Source organism: Sparus aurata, chromosome 19 (assembly GCF_900880675.1).
Source record: "Sparus aurata chromosome 19, fSpaAur1.1, whole genome shotgun sequence".
In the NCBI taxonomy this organism is placed as follows: domain Eukaryota; kingdom Metazoa; phylum Chordata; class Actinopteri; order Spariformes; family Sparidae; genus Sparus; species Sparus aurata.
The window spans coordinates 20,500,330-20,517,560 of NC_044205.1; the positions used below are offsets into that span (position 1 = coordinate 20,500,330).

At 42.1% G+C, this 17,231-nt stretch overlaps 1 protein-coding gene across 2 annotated transcripts in view; it reads left to right on the forward strand.

The window, feature by feature from the left end:
* The window catches only part of ptprn2 (protein tyrosine phosphatase receptor type N2), a 136,620-nt gene that overhangs the window by 87,396 nt on the left and 31,993 nt on the right, over positions 1-17,231 (forward strand). The gene's annotated exons all lie outside the window — the stretch shown is intronic.

Below are 17,231 nucleotides of genomic sequence, written 5' to 3' on the forward strand. Positions count from 1 at the left end.
TCTCTGCCGCCTCTATCAGCGAGGTTGTCTTTCTTTGGCAGTGTAGACTTCCCACAGTTGTTCCAGTTGTTCAACCGTTACCTGGACATAGCAAGCTGGGAAAACAATGGCTCTTCCTGTTTCCTTGACGCACTTCCTTTGTGGGATAATCTGACTTTCATTTTTCCGGGAAACATTGAGCCCGGTCGCAGACCGAATAGCATATTGAGAGCGAGATTTATAGGGAGCCAATCTTTACGTGAATGGTGACATTACACTGTGAAATCAGTATTTACTTCAGAATGATGAGTTAAAACACAAGTTCTGTATTGTTTTGTCTTCAAAATATTACAAAAAAGGTGAAAACGTCTGTTTTAATTCCCCAAACTTCAGGACAAAAACTCCTGCAAACTGTTCACCTCTTTTGCAATCAAGAAAGGAGTTTGATACGAAGTACGAAGACCTTCTGAATGACCTGATGAAGGTCTTTGCACAAAAACGCTATTTAAATTAATTCTTGATTACAAGTGAGGTGAAGAGTATTGGAGAGCTTTTTGTCCTGATTGTGTCTGACCTTGGTCTGTGCACCTGTCGATCAACAGGTGTGCAAAAGATTTACGTTGTGTAAAAATTCCCCTCAACCTCAAAATGAAGGATCTGAATATCTTGTTCTACTCAAACAACAGTTAAAAACGGAAAGATATTCAGCTTACTAGTATGTGTGACAAAAAACAGAATGAAATCCTCACAATATAGAGGATTGGACCAGAGGATTTGGGGCATTTTTGCTTGAATAATAAATGATCAAAATAGGAGAAAACTAATTGGTAAACCTGTTTCTTGCATGTGGAACAAGTTGCTCATTAACCAAAAACTAAAGACTAAATTGTACAAATGAGGGGTTCAAATAAAAACTGATAACTAGTTTATATCTGTTACTGTTGTTTGTAATTAGTAAGATTGTCTTGCCATTCCCCTTCTATGTTTTTATTACAACGTTTAAAGGAACTGCCATTAAGTTCAAAAAGAGCAAATTAAAAAACAGTATTTAAAAACAGGCGGAAACGGGACCAGAGCTCCGCTGCACAGAGAGATTTATCGACTAGCTGTTGTTTTACACGATTGCTCTTATTAGTCTGCTTAAGGAATTAGTTGTGTTGAGTTTTTGACTGCATATTGCAATTATTGTAATTTCTTACCGGGATGCTCTCCATTAACCTTACGAAGTAATAACTCAGAATAGTGAATTAATAGACCTTTAGTGACTCTATATGTAGTCGGTGTACGTCGAGACAGCAGTACTTTCTGTAAAAGCATAGCAGCAGCGAGAGATGAGAGATTTTTTTTTCCAGCTGGAGTTTTGATCTGTTCTCAACCCGAAACATGTCCTGTTCTGCAGCTGCTTTGCATTTTGGACAGTCGAGGCTACTGTCAGTGGGGGAATTTTAAATTCTGCCTCTTCTACAGTGGATTTCTCCCTTCAAGTTTGTTAAATGTCAGTAGAAAATGGTGAGTCTGGAGAGAGAGAGGCCCTTGAGGTTTGACTCTGACATGCTGACACCAAAACTTGATGTGTACTGTTGATGGTTTGAGAAAAAAAGATGTTGTTTCTTTTTTATTCTTAGTAGCTGAAATTTAAAAAGAAAACAGTTAAAGAGTAACAACAGTTATTAATCCTGACTTTTGTTTCTGTGGTTTAAGCGTGTCTAATATATACACGTACACAGTATTTGATTGGAATGACATGAAAAGTATTAACTAACTTTTCCCTCAGATTAAAACTGCACATACGGCTCTGGATCGGTTCAAAATGACTGATTTAGCTCAGACATTTTGATTATTCAACAGTTCAACTGTTGGATACTTCCATGACTCGCAGCAGACTTAATAACTCCAACGACATCCTTGTGGGTGCAGGTTGACCTGCTTGGCATATTTTAAGAGGAAATAATGACACTCTCGACTGCAGCCAGAGACTGACTGGACGCCCCGCTGCTTTCCCTCCGTCCTCGCCACAGTAAATTCCCCTATGTAGTGATCACTGAACTCAGCTGCCCTCGGTGTAGGACAGCTCATGATTTCTATGCTGCTTTTTAAATTCGTATAGCACCTGGCAGACTGTTAATAGAGCTGACTGCAGCTTCAGATATAATACTTGTGATGGGATGATGAAAAGTAAAGCCTATGGACCTGAATCGAGGTCCCTAACTTGGACCTCGATTCAGGTGTTGGACCTCTTGTCTTGAAAATTGATTATTTGGTTAATTCCTGATTTACCTCTTTAGTAGTTTTTACCCGTGATGCTGATCTGTCTAGACAAACTCATACAGCATATTTCCACATTATGTATGCTACTGTTGAACTTACTTGTGTGTGAATAAGCAGTAGTATATATATTTTTTCCTCTGCGGCTAAAAAGACATTCTCCCCATAGACCGCCATTATAAAAGAGACATCTGTGAAACACCAAGAACTGCCAACAAGGTCGATTCTGACTCTTTCTATTATGAGTTTTTGATCCATGGAGGGTTTGTATTTATAAAAGTTCCACTACGCTGATAAGATTTTTTTGGGTTTGTGGTGTGTATACTGCCTCAGATCCAATTATGGAGCAGGACAGAGCTGCTAGTGTTAAGCTAACGGTTAAATGATGGTTCATATGACCTCATGCGTGGTTCCTTGTTTTTGACTTGGACACTTGCTTTGCCCACAGATGATAAAAGCCATTAATCTGCCTAATTTTTAGAGCATTACGTCTCTTCTCTACAGGTACAGCATTGTTCTGTACTTTAATTGTTTGAACAAAAGCTCTGGTTGTTCGTAATTTGTTGACTGGTGTCTGGCAGCGGCATCATTGGGGTTGAGGAGGCTTGATGCCTGGGGGAGGCTGAGGGTAGGAGGCGGGGGAGAGGGACCTGCGGTGTCCACAGCTGGATACCATGGCAGAGGTTTTAAATGTCAGTGTTGAAGGGGGATGTGGATGCCATTTGGCCTGACATGCTGCATGCCAAGGGACTGGCAGCGGGATCCAGGGGCAGGGTGCTCCCGGTCCCGGCCACAGAGCTCTCACCTTCTGCCATTTATCATGCGGCTACTTGCCTAGCGCATCTGGCACCTTAGCAACGACAGCAGCAGGAAAAGCCGTTGCTGCAGGCTAAGCAGTGGCCCATGGTAATCTTTTTAACATCACAACAAAATAAGGACAGTAGAACTCGTATAAAAGATTCAGAACATTGTGAGATTTAGTTGTTAAAAATTGCATTTATTATTTTTGAGTTTTTAGTTGTTCACAGTTGAGATGGAGCATATGGCAGTAATCCTAGCACTTTAAATCTTTCTCGATGGCTGTGTTATTCAATAAAAACTGCACTTTTCAGAATACACTGTCGTCAGATATTCATCCCGATGCATAAATTAGTCATGGCTGTCTTTTTAGCAAACACGACGATTTGAGTTTGTGGTTGATGGGAGGCAGTGGATTAATTATTGCTCAGTGAGTGCACAATATGGAAACCACTTTGCTCTGAGTAAATTAAATGTAATCAACTGTCATATAATCTTTTATTGACTTTAATTGACTGTAATTGTGAATCCTGCTGTAACTGCTAGTTACTTTCTGCATGGCAAGGTCAACTAAATTGCCTGATGAGCTGTTATGGTCTTTTTATATGATGACCTTGACTTGGGAGGGAGGGTGTATAAATATCTTCCATCTGTGGTGTTAAAGCATGAAATCAAACTCGACCAATCTGCCTGTTAGTGGTAAAGGAACTGCTGTATTTAGATATGTGGATAAGTATCTAAATGACATATATTTTATACACATAACCTTCAAAAGCAACACATAGCTATAAGATAAGAAATTACACATGAATTGGTATATATTGATCTGAAACTTTAACGTTTTGTGAGCCAAGAAAATCTGCCTTATTCTCAGCTGTCTGACATTTTGAGGTTTTAAATGGTTTATTTAACTTAAAAAAGTAGGATCACTTTATCTTTAACCCTACGGTTGTGCTGAAAAATTCTAAATGGAGATGTGTGGTTTTCTCTGGAGCAACAATATATTGAATTTAAATCAAAACTGCAGCAGAAACTTGAAGCAATTCAAACTTTTCCCTTCACCTGGATGTGCACCTGCTCTTTAATTAGGTCTAATAACTGTTAATCTGACAGCATTTCAATAACTGAGACTAATTAGGCCCTTTAGCCGTGAACTGAAGACGTTTCTTCAATGTGTTTGCTGTAATATATGTTGTCTTTCATCCTAATATGTGATGCAATCGTTGCAAACGTGGCGAATGTATGAGGGTGAAAAAAGCGGTGGCAGAGATCAGACGCTGATAGTATGCTGTGAACTGGAGAAGCGTCCTGCTGTGATTAGATTTTTGCTTTACATATCACAGTCATGTCCATGTGTACATGGTTGCCAACATGTCCATTGACATTCAAAAACATGCTCATCATGTTAGGTGTTAGTGGCAAAACGCTCAGATGCAGCTAACACCTGACACGGTGTAGGTGAATATCTGAAGAAAAATAGGATTTTCTCCACACCAGGCCTGAATCATACATATTTTTTACGCCCAGACAGACCTGAAAACCAGCGCGCGGTTCCATTTGTGCAGCTTAAAAGCATACCCAACAACACTATGGCAAATCATGATGCAGTCAGTGACAAATGATGTCTAGAAGTCTCATCCAAACTCTCCATATTCATGTGCACTTTATCTCAAACATGAACAAATGAATTGACAAACTAAACTTCTCCCACGCTGTATAATTTTGAGGAAAATAAAATGTGTCATCTTTCAAAGCTTCATCAACATCAAGACCTAATAGAAGGAATTACATTTCATTGTCGGAAACAACAAAAGGCGAAAGGATCTTGGAAATCCAGGTCCATGAACACATGCAATCAGATGTCAGTCATTATTCATTACATTATTCATTTTGAAGAGGGAGGGAAACAAGACGTCCTCACGACTTCACAAAAAAGCCATACAGTGTAATTATGTTTGTGGGTGAAAATAGGCTCGATTGATTATATGCATTTACAATAATGAGCTTTCAATGTATTATTATGTTACAGAGCCATCAAAATCCTGACATAAAGCATAATTAATTTTGCTTTCAGAATTTCAGATCAGCCGTACTTTGTATTGTAGTCGGAGGTTGTGGCGTGAAGCGATTGGGAGATGTGTGCGGCTGATACCGTACTACAGCTGTGGCAGCGCTCTCATTAGGGATTCACAGGGGTTTCTTTTCGTCGAGCGGCGCTGCTTGGTTTGGCTCGGGGGCAGACTACTCTTATAAATCTGCTGGAGCTGTGAGACAGACAGACCGACAGCGAGACACTGTGGCGCTGGGCAGGCAGGAGTGTCAGCTCCGTTCGTGCAGCGGATTGTTTTGCAGCGCCAGGTCCCTGACTCTCTTCCCCAGCTGATTGGTGTGGCTTCATTAGCATGGGCTGCGGCTCCTCCGATTTGCAGTAATTAAAGAGAGAAATCAGAGCGCTTGCCTCCAGTCCAGACACAGCCAGTGCCTGTCAAGTGAGATCGCTGTGGAACAGAGCTTGCGTTCCTGGCCGCCTGCCACTCCACAACCCCCCCCATCCTCATCCCTATAGTATGAGTCTGGAGGAGAGGTATTGGGTGTTGGTGCCTGTGCCAAGTTACCCCCTAAGTTACCCCCGGGGTTACACAGGCACACACGCCTCTCCCCGTGGGCGCACGCTGGGCCAGCGTTGTCATGGTGATAACAGGGGAAAATGTTTAATGAAGACACTGATGGGAATTTATGAGGCTGTGACTGTGTGCATTTACAGGGATACGACCCTTAGCCTATCACGCGCTGCCTCCTGTGGTTCTACATCTATATCTTCACTTACAAAAGCTGTGGCTGATCATCGGGGCGTATGCTCGGGCAGGCGGCCCCAATATGCCGCAAGTCCAGCAACACCCAGGTACAGTCGGAGACACGTGGCGTAGGTTGTCCAATAAAAATTAGCCTAGTGTGATCAGAAATATAGAGTGTTTTCATTTAGTCGAAACTGGAAGAATCACGATCTACAAACCCTTTGAGAGACATTCTTATGGGGGTATTAAAATACAAATTGTGTTAGGGTGGCTGTATACTCGACAAAATCAAATTTGGTGTTTTCATATGAGCAAACATGGCGGAAATTTGGCCATAAAAAAAGCGTTGATTGCCAAATGTGGCTCACACCCATCAATACACCCTCTAGTGTAACTGACCAGTGGAGCCATTTGATCAGGTTTTCCATACACAAACAGGTCAGGGGCCTCATTGACAATTTGCTGCCATTTGCTGGAGATGTCACATCCAACAGCAGTTCAACAGCTCTAGACAACACGTCACATTTGATCCACTTTAAGTAAATTGCGGACCTTAACATCTGGAGTGTGGAGTCCTTTGGAGGGTACCATATCAGACACAATATATAGGACCACAGATGTATACCTTTTCATCTAGTCTGATGTAGTTGGAGTCCAAGTACCTTGTGATGGATAGAAGTTTGTAATTACCTCCGGCAAGGATATTTTTTCGGCCATGTCCGTTTGTTGCTTGGTTTGTTGGTTGTCTGTGATTTCCACAAAACTGGATAGAGAATGGGTCTCAGCCAGGAATAGATCCCTTTAACTCTTGGTTTGAATCCGGGTAAAGAGACAGATCCAGGAATCTTTCTCACTTTGTCACATTGCGAGATACGACATGGACCTTGATGAAAATAATCAAGTGTATTATGGTTGCTGGTATCTATGGGTGAGTACAGTTTGATGCGGATCCATCAACCATTCTAGTTTGTAGCTGTAAGTCAGCATGAACCAAAGGTACACTTATTCAAGGACCAGCCCAAGACATTAACATGTTTGGTTTTAATAATCTATGCTGTTGTTATTTTATGCTTTTATTCTATATAAGGTGACCTTGGGTGCCTTGAAAAGCGCCATCGAATAAAATTTATTATTATTATCATTATTATTATTATTATTGTTATTATTAATGTCTTTCGAGATGGTCATTATGTTCATTGATTGGGTTATCATGTTTCCTCAAACTCTTGCCATGACTTGGCAAAGACACATGACAGACTTTTTCATGACCTGAATGCCATGTCCCAAGTTAATGGGAAGAATTTGCAATGGGCAATAAACAACCATGGTGCCAAAAGTATCTTGAAGCATCTTGTAGATGTTGACGAACTAGGCAAGAGATGACAAGAGCGTTTGAACGTGGGTTCAATTAACTATTAACATGCTACATTTGATAAAATGACAAAATGTTCTTCAAATTGTCATTGCCATATCTCTTGAACCAAGCTATTATCAGGCAGTCTAATCCCAGTATTACTATCAGTTAAGGTAGCACGCTGAGGGTGCACTGGAAAAAGCACTCATCCAACGCAATAAAGACCTGAGTTCAGTTCCCAGCGGCAGCACTTCTACATTTCCCAGAGATTGTGTTGAAACTCTTTGGACAATTGAGTTCAACACCACTGAGACATACTGTGTTCAGAGGCTTTGAGATGGTATGTGGACCCAGGTGTGGAGAGGACATATCCTATGAAGTTATTCTGCACTTCCTCTGAACACTTCTTTGTCCCTTTACTGTCAGTCCCAGTATCAGAGTCTCCCAGCCCACTAAGTCTCTTGTGACTGGGGTTTCAATTATGAATGCTACCTTTGACTACCTCTGTTATTCTGCAGCGGCCCACATATCCCTGCCTGCCACCATTCATGTGTGACTTGATGTATTGTCTCACTGTTTTCCCCCCTTTCAAAATTAATTGCAGTTTTATCTCTCCCCAAGATAAAAAAGCCTGCCGAGAACATAATAGTCTAAAAGTAGTGTGGATTCTATTCTAACAAAACAATTAAAACCTGTGTGTTTTCTTTGCTGTTTTTTTAATGTGGAAGTGTTGGATGAGATTTTTTTTAGTCGCGTTTCTTCTTTTATCTTTTCACTCAATAGAATGAAGTATTACCTTCAATTACCTCTTGTGATTGGTTTGCATTTTTAGCAAACTCAGATCACATTCTGGACCAGACCATTTTATTTGTTGTCTAATGAATTTTTCACCCCCAGGATCGTAATATCCCTCATCAGAAACTAATTACATCTGGAAAAATAATTCTTGTCATTGTGATTAATTCATATCTGAGTGTAATTTGCTGTCCCGGACCACAGTGCAAACATCTTCTTTGATACTGAATTGATTTTATTTTAATTTTCAGGTGTGAGCACCTTTGCTAACTTTAATTAATTTCGGCTAGAGCGTTATTCTCGTCAGACATGTTACTATTGTCAACAAAGCTGCAGGTAGAAAGGATCATTGCTGCCGACTAAAACCAGTTGGGAATTATGGCTGCACTTTCAACAAATTAAGTCAAAAAGGTTAAGTAAATCACCTTTGGCGTTGATTTACTTGACAGCGTTGACTTTTCTGGAATTAACTAATCGGTCTTTTAAAATCTTGACCAAATTTTGAAACTGATATTGTGACAATATTGTAGGAATAACAGTTGGTTGGCCTACGTTCACAAAATACCAACACAAGCAGAATTTTGATCAACAATCATCAACAATGTGGATGTAATGACGATGTGGGTAAAGACAGGTATTAGAACCAGTAGAGCAGTTTGGTGAGTTCAGAAAATTACATCACTATACTGTAATGCAGCCTTTAAACCCAGGAAAAGACAATACTTATTGCATATTGCGATATGAAGATATATTAAATATAGGGCGGCTAAGGCTCAGGGGTTGAGCCAGCGTCTTGTTATCGAAAGGTCGCTGGTTCAATTCCCCTGGTATGCACGTCGAAGTGTCCTTGGGCAAGATACTGAACCCCAAACTGCTACTGAGTGTATGAATGCATGTATGAATTACTGTAAGTCGTTTTGGACAAAAGCGTCTGCTAAATGCCCTAGAATGTAAAATGCAAATGTCGTATAGTCTCATATTGCAACGGTGATATGATATTGATAACCCTACACCTTCTGATACAGATAAGTCCGTCAGTTTGATCTGTATATGACAGATAATCAGTACAACCATAGACCGCACAACATGCAAAGTGATTAAAATGAGCACTAAATGTGTGTCACGTTGTTGTCCTCCTCATAGATTACAACACTTTTTCTCATTTCACAGATACGGTGTGACTTCCTACTCCAGGCTATGACGCCACAACACTGTTTCTTTTTGAAGTGCACATTGTTGTGCTGTGTGTGTGTGTGTGTGTGTGTGTGTGTGTGTGTGTGGGTTTGCCTCTCTGCTTTAAATATAGTCAAGATGACAGGCATAGCATTTACCTTGATGTTTACTGCTTTGAACTGCTTGGCATGGGCAATGCCTGGGCAGGGATTCACATGAGAAAGAGGTCTATTTGAACAAGCTCATCTGGGGAAAATACCAGAATGACATGGCTGACACACACAGGGGCTTTTTGAATGGTTCCTCTCTAAACAAGTGATGAGCATGAGACGCAGCAATTCAAATGTTTCAAGTAAAACCCAGAAATGGGACCTTTTTGTGTCTTTGAACATCATCCATTAGGAAACACGGTGTTTCTCTCGCTCCCTCTCAACACACACTCACTGAGACACAATGCATTTAAGACACCTCACTGTCAAGCTTCTGCACCTTAAGTGATCCTGAAAAGGGAATTTAGATAGGAGAGCAAAGTGTCACCTTTTCTGTTTGATCTCAATATAAGTGCAAAATCAAACTGCAGTGTACCAACTAGCAATACGACAACATGTAATCACTGTACCGTGAATACAAATAGACAGACCTTCAAACCAAACTTTGCCCTCTGCCTGTATGAGAGCTCTGTTTCATTATAAATGTTAAAATCATGGAAATGGGACATTTAAAGCGAAAAGAGTAAAACCCCAGATTAGTCTAGATCTTTTACTCTCACACACATCTTGTAATATCATAACAATAACAGCTGGTGGATCTGATCTGATGGAAAAAAGAAATCTCCCCAGAACACCCAAATGTGTTTTGTTTTGCATACATTTCTCTCTGCATTACAGTTCGGAGCTAATCCTCCAACACCTTCCCAAATGGAGCTGCAGCAACAGTCTTTCTCAGATATTATTATGAATAATTTATTACACCCTGTTTCAAAGAGCCGAGCAGAAATCCCAACTATTTTTGGTGTTAACGGTATCACGAGTTAGTTCAGCCTGCAGGTACACGTTGCAGCTGCTGGTTTTCTTGTGGCGTGCAGCGGTGTAAATGGCATTAGCCTCTCGCTGATGTCATTATAGTGTGATTGGTATGTGGACCACCGGCTCAGTGTGCTACCGGGCTGGTGTTCTCTCCTGTTTTCACAAATATATCACAATCTCTGTCTTCTCCGAGTCCAGGCTAAGGTGTCCTTGGAGGCTTAGAGACACATGTGCAGTACGTGCACATGCATTCTGGATGTGTATTTTCCACTTGCGCATGTATATTCAGATTGCACATGCAGGGACAAGGCATGTAAATATGTTCAAAATTGTGCAGCCCGCAGGTGCAAACAAACATCTGAGCGAGTTATTGTCTCTTCATCCCTTTTTCTAGACTCGTACGAACGAGCATCACTGGCTGCTTCTGCTCTGCCATCTCAGGTAGTGCACTTGATCATGACATTTGTTTAACATTCCTCAGCCCACTCTCTCTCAGCGACGCGCCGAAGTGCCGCATACCTCTTTCTCCCGTTGTTTAAACACGCTCGCCGCGTTTCCATCTTTTTTTATTAGAAATGTGAAGTGTGTCATGGAGGCAAACACCGGAGCAGCTCAGGAGAGGAGGACAGATAAGCCTTTGCAGGACTCACGGTGACTGTTCGAACATGTGTTACCCAGAGGAAGTACTTACTGGAGGTGGGCGTGACAGCATCCATGCGTGTATATATATATATATATATATATATATATATATATATATATATATATATATATATATATATATATATATATATATATATACATATATATATATATACATACATACATACATACATACATACATACATACATACATACATTGCCGGTGACCATAAGAGAGACTTCTTTCTGTCTTTGACTGCTTGTAGGGGTTTTTTTTTGTGTGTGAGAGCGAATCGATGCACGTCAAACCTCCCTGGTGTGATAACCATTAGCACCGGCCTCGCTGGAAGATGTGACATGAGTTGTGAAATCGCACCGTGTAGTGGGGTAGTAGTGGTGGCTGGGACGTGTGAAGAAGATGTGTCCATTTACGCAGAGTTCAAGTGACGAAAAACAACAGGTGCCAAAGTCAGGTTTTCCTCTCAAAGAGCAGGTGAAGATCTGCTCCCTGGTAGACATTTTCTTTTTCTCTTCCCATCCGCCGCGGTGTCAGGGGGAATGCTCTCGTTTGGATGAGTGTGGATTTAGATATGGCTGACAGGTGGGTGACCGGGGTATCTCGTAGGAAAAAAGAGTGAACAAGGCTCTCTCTTCCAGTTCGCCAGACAACAGGATAGATATGATCGTACGGTTGACTTAATGTAGGGACTGATTTTCTGGGGATTAACTTCCGGGGGCCACTATTTCTTTCTTTCTTTCCAGTAATAAAAACCACTCACTGGCAGTCATGATAAAAGTCTCCCACCATGCATTACCCCTGCATCCGTCTTGCTTTTTCGTGCAACAGTGAGCACTGCAGCCGATTTCCCCTTCTTGTATTCAAACTGAACGCCGCGAGATAAAAATTTGCCTCTCAGACGACGGGTGGTCGGACCATTTTCGTGCCCTCTAGCAGGCGAGGAAACCGAATTCGGATTCTGAATAATTCCTAAAAAAAAAAGGATGCCAGTGTGTGTGTGGAGAGCATGACGTGAAAAGTGTCACTCTATGGCGTGTGAGGATGGAACAAATCTTTGCTCCTCTAAAAAAAACAAAAAACAGTATAGAATAACAAAAGCGCGTGGATAATTTCAGTTTTGCAGCCGCATCACACACAAGGTCTGGCGTTTAAGGAGTTTCGGGGATGCTTTTAAAAAAAAATGTTGAGTCAGTTTGAGTGTGTTCTGCTTCAGATTCTGTCCCCACGGGCCGCCTGGTTGGCTCTGCTTTTTTTCTTTTTTTTTTTTTGAAGGTGGGGTGGCGTCCGATGCGGACCCGGGCTGGACAGCGAGCTCGTTTTTGTTCTCCCCTTCACATTGCCAACTCCAGCTGTCACACAGAGGGACAATAGAGAAGAGGAGGGGGTGCTCTCTGAATGGAAAAAATAAACTGGAGAGCCCCCCCCCCCCCCCCCCCGCCACAACACCCTCCCCACCCCTCCCCATCACACAGCTACCTCGCCTCCCCCCCTCCTCCCCTCCCCAAGACTCGTCATCTGCATTTGACAGGACCCCCGTTCTCCTCTCTTCACCGCCCCTTTTCTTTTTCTTTCTCCTTTTCTCTCCCCGTGCTCTCCATAATCCCCCTTTCTCTCTCTCTCTCCCTGCTAAGTGCAGCTGTTGCTCTCCATTGGATCATTTTTTTTTCAGGCTGATTGCTAATTAGGATAGCTTTTTTTTTTTTTTTTTTTTGGTGGAGTTTTATCTTTAAAACTTGTTAAACTTGCAATTTTCCTCCATTTTTTTTTCTTCTTTTTTTTCTCTCTCTCCTCTTTATTCCGGCAACATCCTGGGGGGAAGCAGAGAAAAGACTTTAGCCAATTACACACAATTTACTTTAGGCAGAGCATTTTTCCAGACTGCACCCAGTGTCCCATGCAGCATTCATATAGTTTACAACTACTGTACTGTGCGGTAGCCTCTTATTATAGCGCTCACTTCAGCTTTGAATGCCAAAAAAGCCTACTTTGAAGAATAGACTGCCCCATCTCCCTTATTCTGCTCACATAACTGAATCCCTGGGAGAGGGAGCGGAGGAAAAGGAGAGCCTGAGAAAACAGCAATTCACACACCGAACACAGAGACCCCTAGTAGCTCAACAAATGAGTGTCTAGCCCTGTGTCCATTCATATCGCCCCTCGGTCCGCAAGCCTATTAGCCAGGCATCGCTCCTTGAACATTCACTGTCGACAACATGTGGAGGCATCGCTATAGCAACCGGTGGATATGACATGTGCAATGGACGGGGACTCCTGAGCTGCTGAATATAAGGAGGGGCTCAGCCTTAACTAAATGATCGCAAAAAACCCAGCCCCGCCACCTCCCCATCTCTTTTCATTGGCACGGAGACGCTGAAAGGACTCACTAGTGGGGCTTCTGCACATTCTTCCGAGGCTCGGAAAATCAGGCGGGCATATCCCACATTCTTCTCTCCCCTTTTCTTATTCTCTCCGACTCTCCTTTTTTTTTCTTCTCTCTCTCTCTCTCCCCCCCTTCGTCGTCTTCTTTTTCTTCATCTCCGTGTTGAAGCCGCGCTTCTTTTGTTGGCGCTGGGGGGAAAACGCATGGGACCCGCGCAAAGGGGAACTTTTTGGGAGAAGCGGACTGAGTGGGCGGCCGGGACGCACCGACAAGACGCTTCTTGGAGCTGCGGCGGGCGTCAGTGGTTAAACCATGCTCTCTGGAATACAAGCCACAGCAGCAGCAGCAGCAGCGTCCATTTACTGCGAAATGTGCGCTCAGCCCCGCGACATGGATTTAGGTAATTATCTCCTGGCTTTAAATGTGTCTCTCTCCTGTTTTTTTCAGTGCAAGTTCTAATGCGTCCAATGCGTAAAAATGCGCCGGAAAGGGACCGGCTTAGAAAACTTCTATCATCCACAGCTCGTCGCAAGCTGGTTTTTGCCCTCCGACGTGAATGAAAGTGATTTCTAGCGTGTTGCGGAATATTTTAGGGAGCTCATGGTTTCATTTTGTTTCATCCCTTCTCCTGCGATAGCCTGACGGAGATCGAGTCTCCAAAAAGGCTTGTGGGATAAAAATCGGAGGAAAAAAATTACGCATGCAAACAATTAGTCAATCTCATCGACACTTTCTCGTTAAAACTGCGCCCTGAGGCCGGTGGTTTGCTGTGAGCACATCTGGCTGCGGGGGACAAAGTTTGAGTGCAGGTGCAGCAGCTCCAACTCACAAAACCCCGAAAAACAACTGAAAGCTGCTAAATCCGCTCTGTGTCTGCATACATTATTCTCTTTCATCATGTGTTGAGCTAAAAAAAAAAAAAAAAATTAAAATAAGGAGAAGAAGAAGAAAAGAAAAAATAGCAATTATCTTGATTTTATATAAATCGTGTGCAGCTGAACCCTCATTGATTTATTTCCAAAAATCTAGACAAGGATTGATTAATTAGAAATAGAAAATTAAAAACAGCATGTTGCAGCTTTCTGTGGTAATCTGTTTGCCCATGAAACTGCTTTTCTCTCAAAATGTAGTGATTAATTTAAAAGGTTTTTAAGAGTTTACATATTTGTTTTAAAAATGTGTCCACTTCTGCTGCAAATACAATTTTATTGATTACTTGGTGAAACACAGCCTTAATTTTAAATTAATCTCAGAGCTATAAATCACATTTTATTGCATTGCACTAATTTAAATGTAGCTGATTTGAAATCAACTAAATCTCCAATTGTAGCTGCAACTTTTCCTCTTTTTTTTTTTTTTCTTGGTCGAGGTTTGGCAGCTGTGTGTTTGGAAAAGGATATTTCATCTTGTACTCCTTCAAGGTATTGTGATGTGAGTGAAAGGATTGCCAGCCGCCCTTACAACACCTCTCAGCCTGACCTTTCCTCTATCATTTGAATAATCCAGAGCTACCGAAATCCATCTGGCCCCTTGTGTCTCCTCTCAGATTGGCTAATTCACCAGACTGAGCCAACGTGAATAGAAGAGAGAGGCAGAGGAGGAAAGTCTGTGAAACTGTGATCCTTTCTTTCAGTCTGGATCCTGCAAAAAAAAAAATAGAGGTGGAAGATAGAAGATGATTTTAAAGGAATCAAGAAAATTATTTTATAGATTGGGAATAGAAATCATGGAGGGAAAAATCTCGGTAGTATTTCATGTCAGACTTAAATTTCCAATGCAAAATCCTGCTCCAACATTCAGATCGTAATGTTTTTTGCAAGTTTTGGATTGTGGTCATAACTAGTCTAATTTTATTGATTGAAAAATAATTTCTTGACTTAACTTGACATTTTGATATTTTGTTGTGTTTTTGAAAATTATATATATAAACAATTTCTTTTCATGCCTTGTTTTTTTTTAACCAATCGTAGCAAATATGAGAAAATAAATTTTAAAAAAAGCAAAGGGACAGAAGTCTAAAGGCCCATGAAGGTAATTCTTATCCTCACATCTCCTCCCTTTTCCTCCTCCTCCTCCTCCTCCTTTTCTCTCTCTTCCTCTGTCTCCTCTGGATTCTTTTCTAACACGATTACCGCCTTCAAACACTCTTTTATGCTTGCAGTGCATTTCAAGCCTGTTTGCTCCCCACTGTGGAAACGCTTTTTTTTTTAAAAATTCATTCTCGGGGTGTTTACCTGAATATATTTTCCAGAGCATGCACAGATTGTGGAGAGGCCATGTGTTTGATTAAAATCGATAAGACTTTTTTTTAAATTTCTTTTGCAGAATATAGAAAATACTTTAGTCAAATGAGATCACTTAGAGTTGAAGCAGTGGGTCTGTAGGGGGCACTTTGGCTTCAGAGGCAGCGAGCACACCAATATGACATGCTGTGTGTTAGACCTACTGAGGGTTCTCAGGTGCTATATTCAGTCCTGATTACTCAGTGTGATTATGTCAAAGAGGATACTGGCTTGAAAAAGATTCTCAACAAGTGCCCTCGCAAAGAAAATTGTGTTAATTTCTAAACGTCGCTCCTGCTGTTGTCGCTGTACGTTGGAGTCGCTGGATCCAGGCCATTTTTCTCCCTCTCCGGGTTATCCGTACGCGAGCCTCTCCAGACCTCTCAGTTGTTGTCTAACCTCTTAATGCTTGATTGAAACTACATGCTCGAGCCACAGCAATCGCAATCAGCAAGCAGCCGTCGCCCAGGCCCAACACAGTAATCGAAAAGACCTGGGCAGCCGCACGGCCGCTAAAAACATTGGCAATTACACAGCCACAAGGTCAAACCATACCGCTACTGGTCCGAGGTGAAGTGTCTTGTTTTCAAAATGGTGTAACAAGATGTAGCCATCCTTCAGCCGGCCCCATTAGACCCCTCAGGCTAAATGTCAGAGCTCTGCCATTTTTTTTTTTCTTTTTCACGTTGTAGATTTGATTCCCTTCACCCATCCGTCTTTCAATATTGCGTGCAGACAATTAGGAGCCTGCTCATGTATTTGTGCGACGTTATTGATATTGCCCTTTACAGATGTATAGCTATTGGCATGCATGCAGCTGATGAAATTAGACTGTGGAGAACTGGCTTTATACCCAAACCCCATGTTTTCTGTGTCAGTCTGAGAGGACAGCGAGGGTGATTTATGTGAAAAGAGAGAATGGTATCTGAGAGTTAAAATGAAAAACACTGGCTTCGGCAGGTTGTCTATATTTCATGCAACCAGCACAGAAAAATCTTTTAACCGTAGCTACATTTTTGGTTTCATTAACTATCCCCCCCCCCCTCCTAATTATGGCTGTTATGCTCTCAAAATACTCGGCATCAGTTGGGCCCACAGGGATTTTATCATTACAGTAAATGGCCATGAGTGGACCAATTATCAACACAGAGGCCGGTTCTTTAACCTTAAGCTGATAAAAATCTCTTAGGTGATATTAAACCGCATTAAAAACAAGTCCGCACGGTGAGACGAACCCTATACTTTCCTGTTCGAATTAACATGTGGTGTGAGTGTGAATATTTGAAAAGGCTTTTCTATTCAACTGGTGGTGGATGACATGAAGGGTCCAGTCTGGGCTGCCTGTGTCTCCGCCTGTGTCTCTGCCTGTAGCTGTGTCGGCTTGGGCTCAGGGCCTAATCCAGCCAAACTCAGGACCAGAGGAGCTAATTAAGCACAAGCTTTTAGTATCCCAACCTCCTGTAGCTGCACAGTGCCAGCCCGCCCCATGCCAGCACTAAATGGGGTTGTAAATATCTATAGTGGGGCACAGTGTGAAGACAGCACTGGACAGGGGCTGGTAATAGTGGTTGACTGGGCCTGAATGCATATTATAAGGCCAGTATTAGAGCTGGCTAATGAGTGGGGGTGGGTCAGACAGCGGTGGGAGAGGAAGTGGAGGTAGTACTCGCAGCGCTGTTGAGGCTCCAGGTGGAAACTGATGCACTGCAGTCTTGATACGGAGT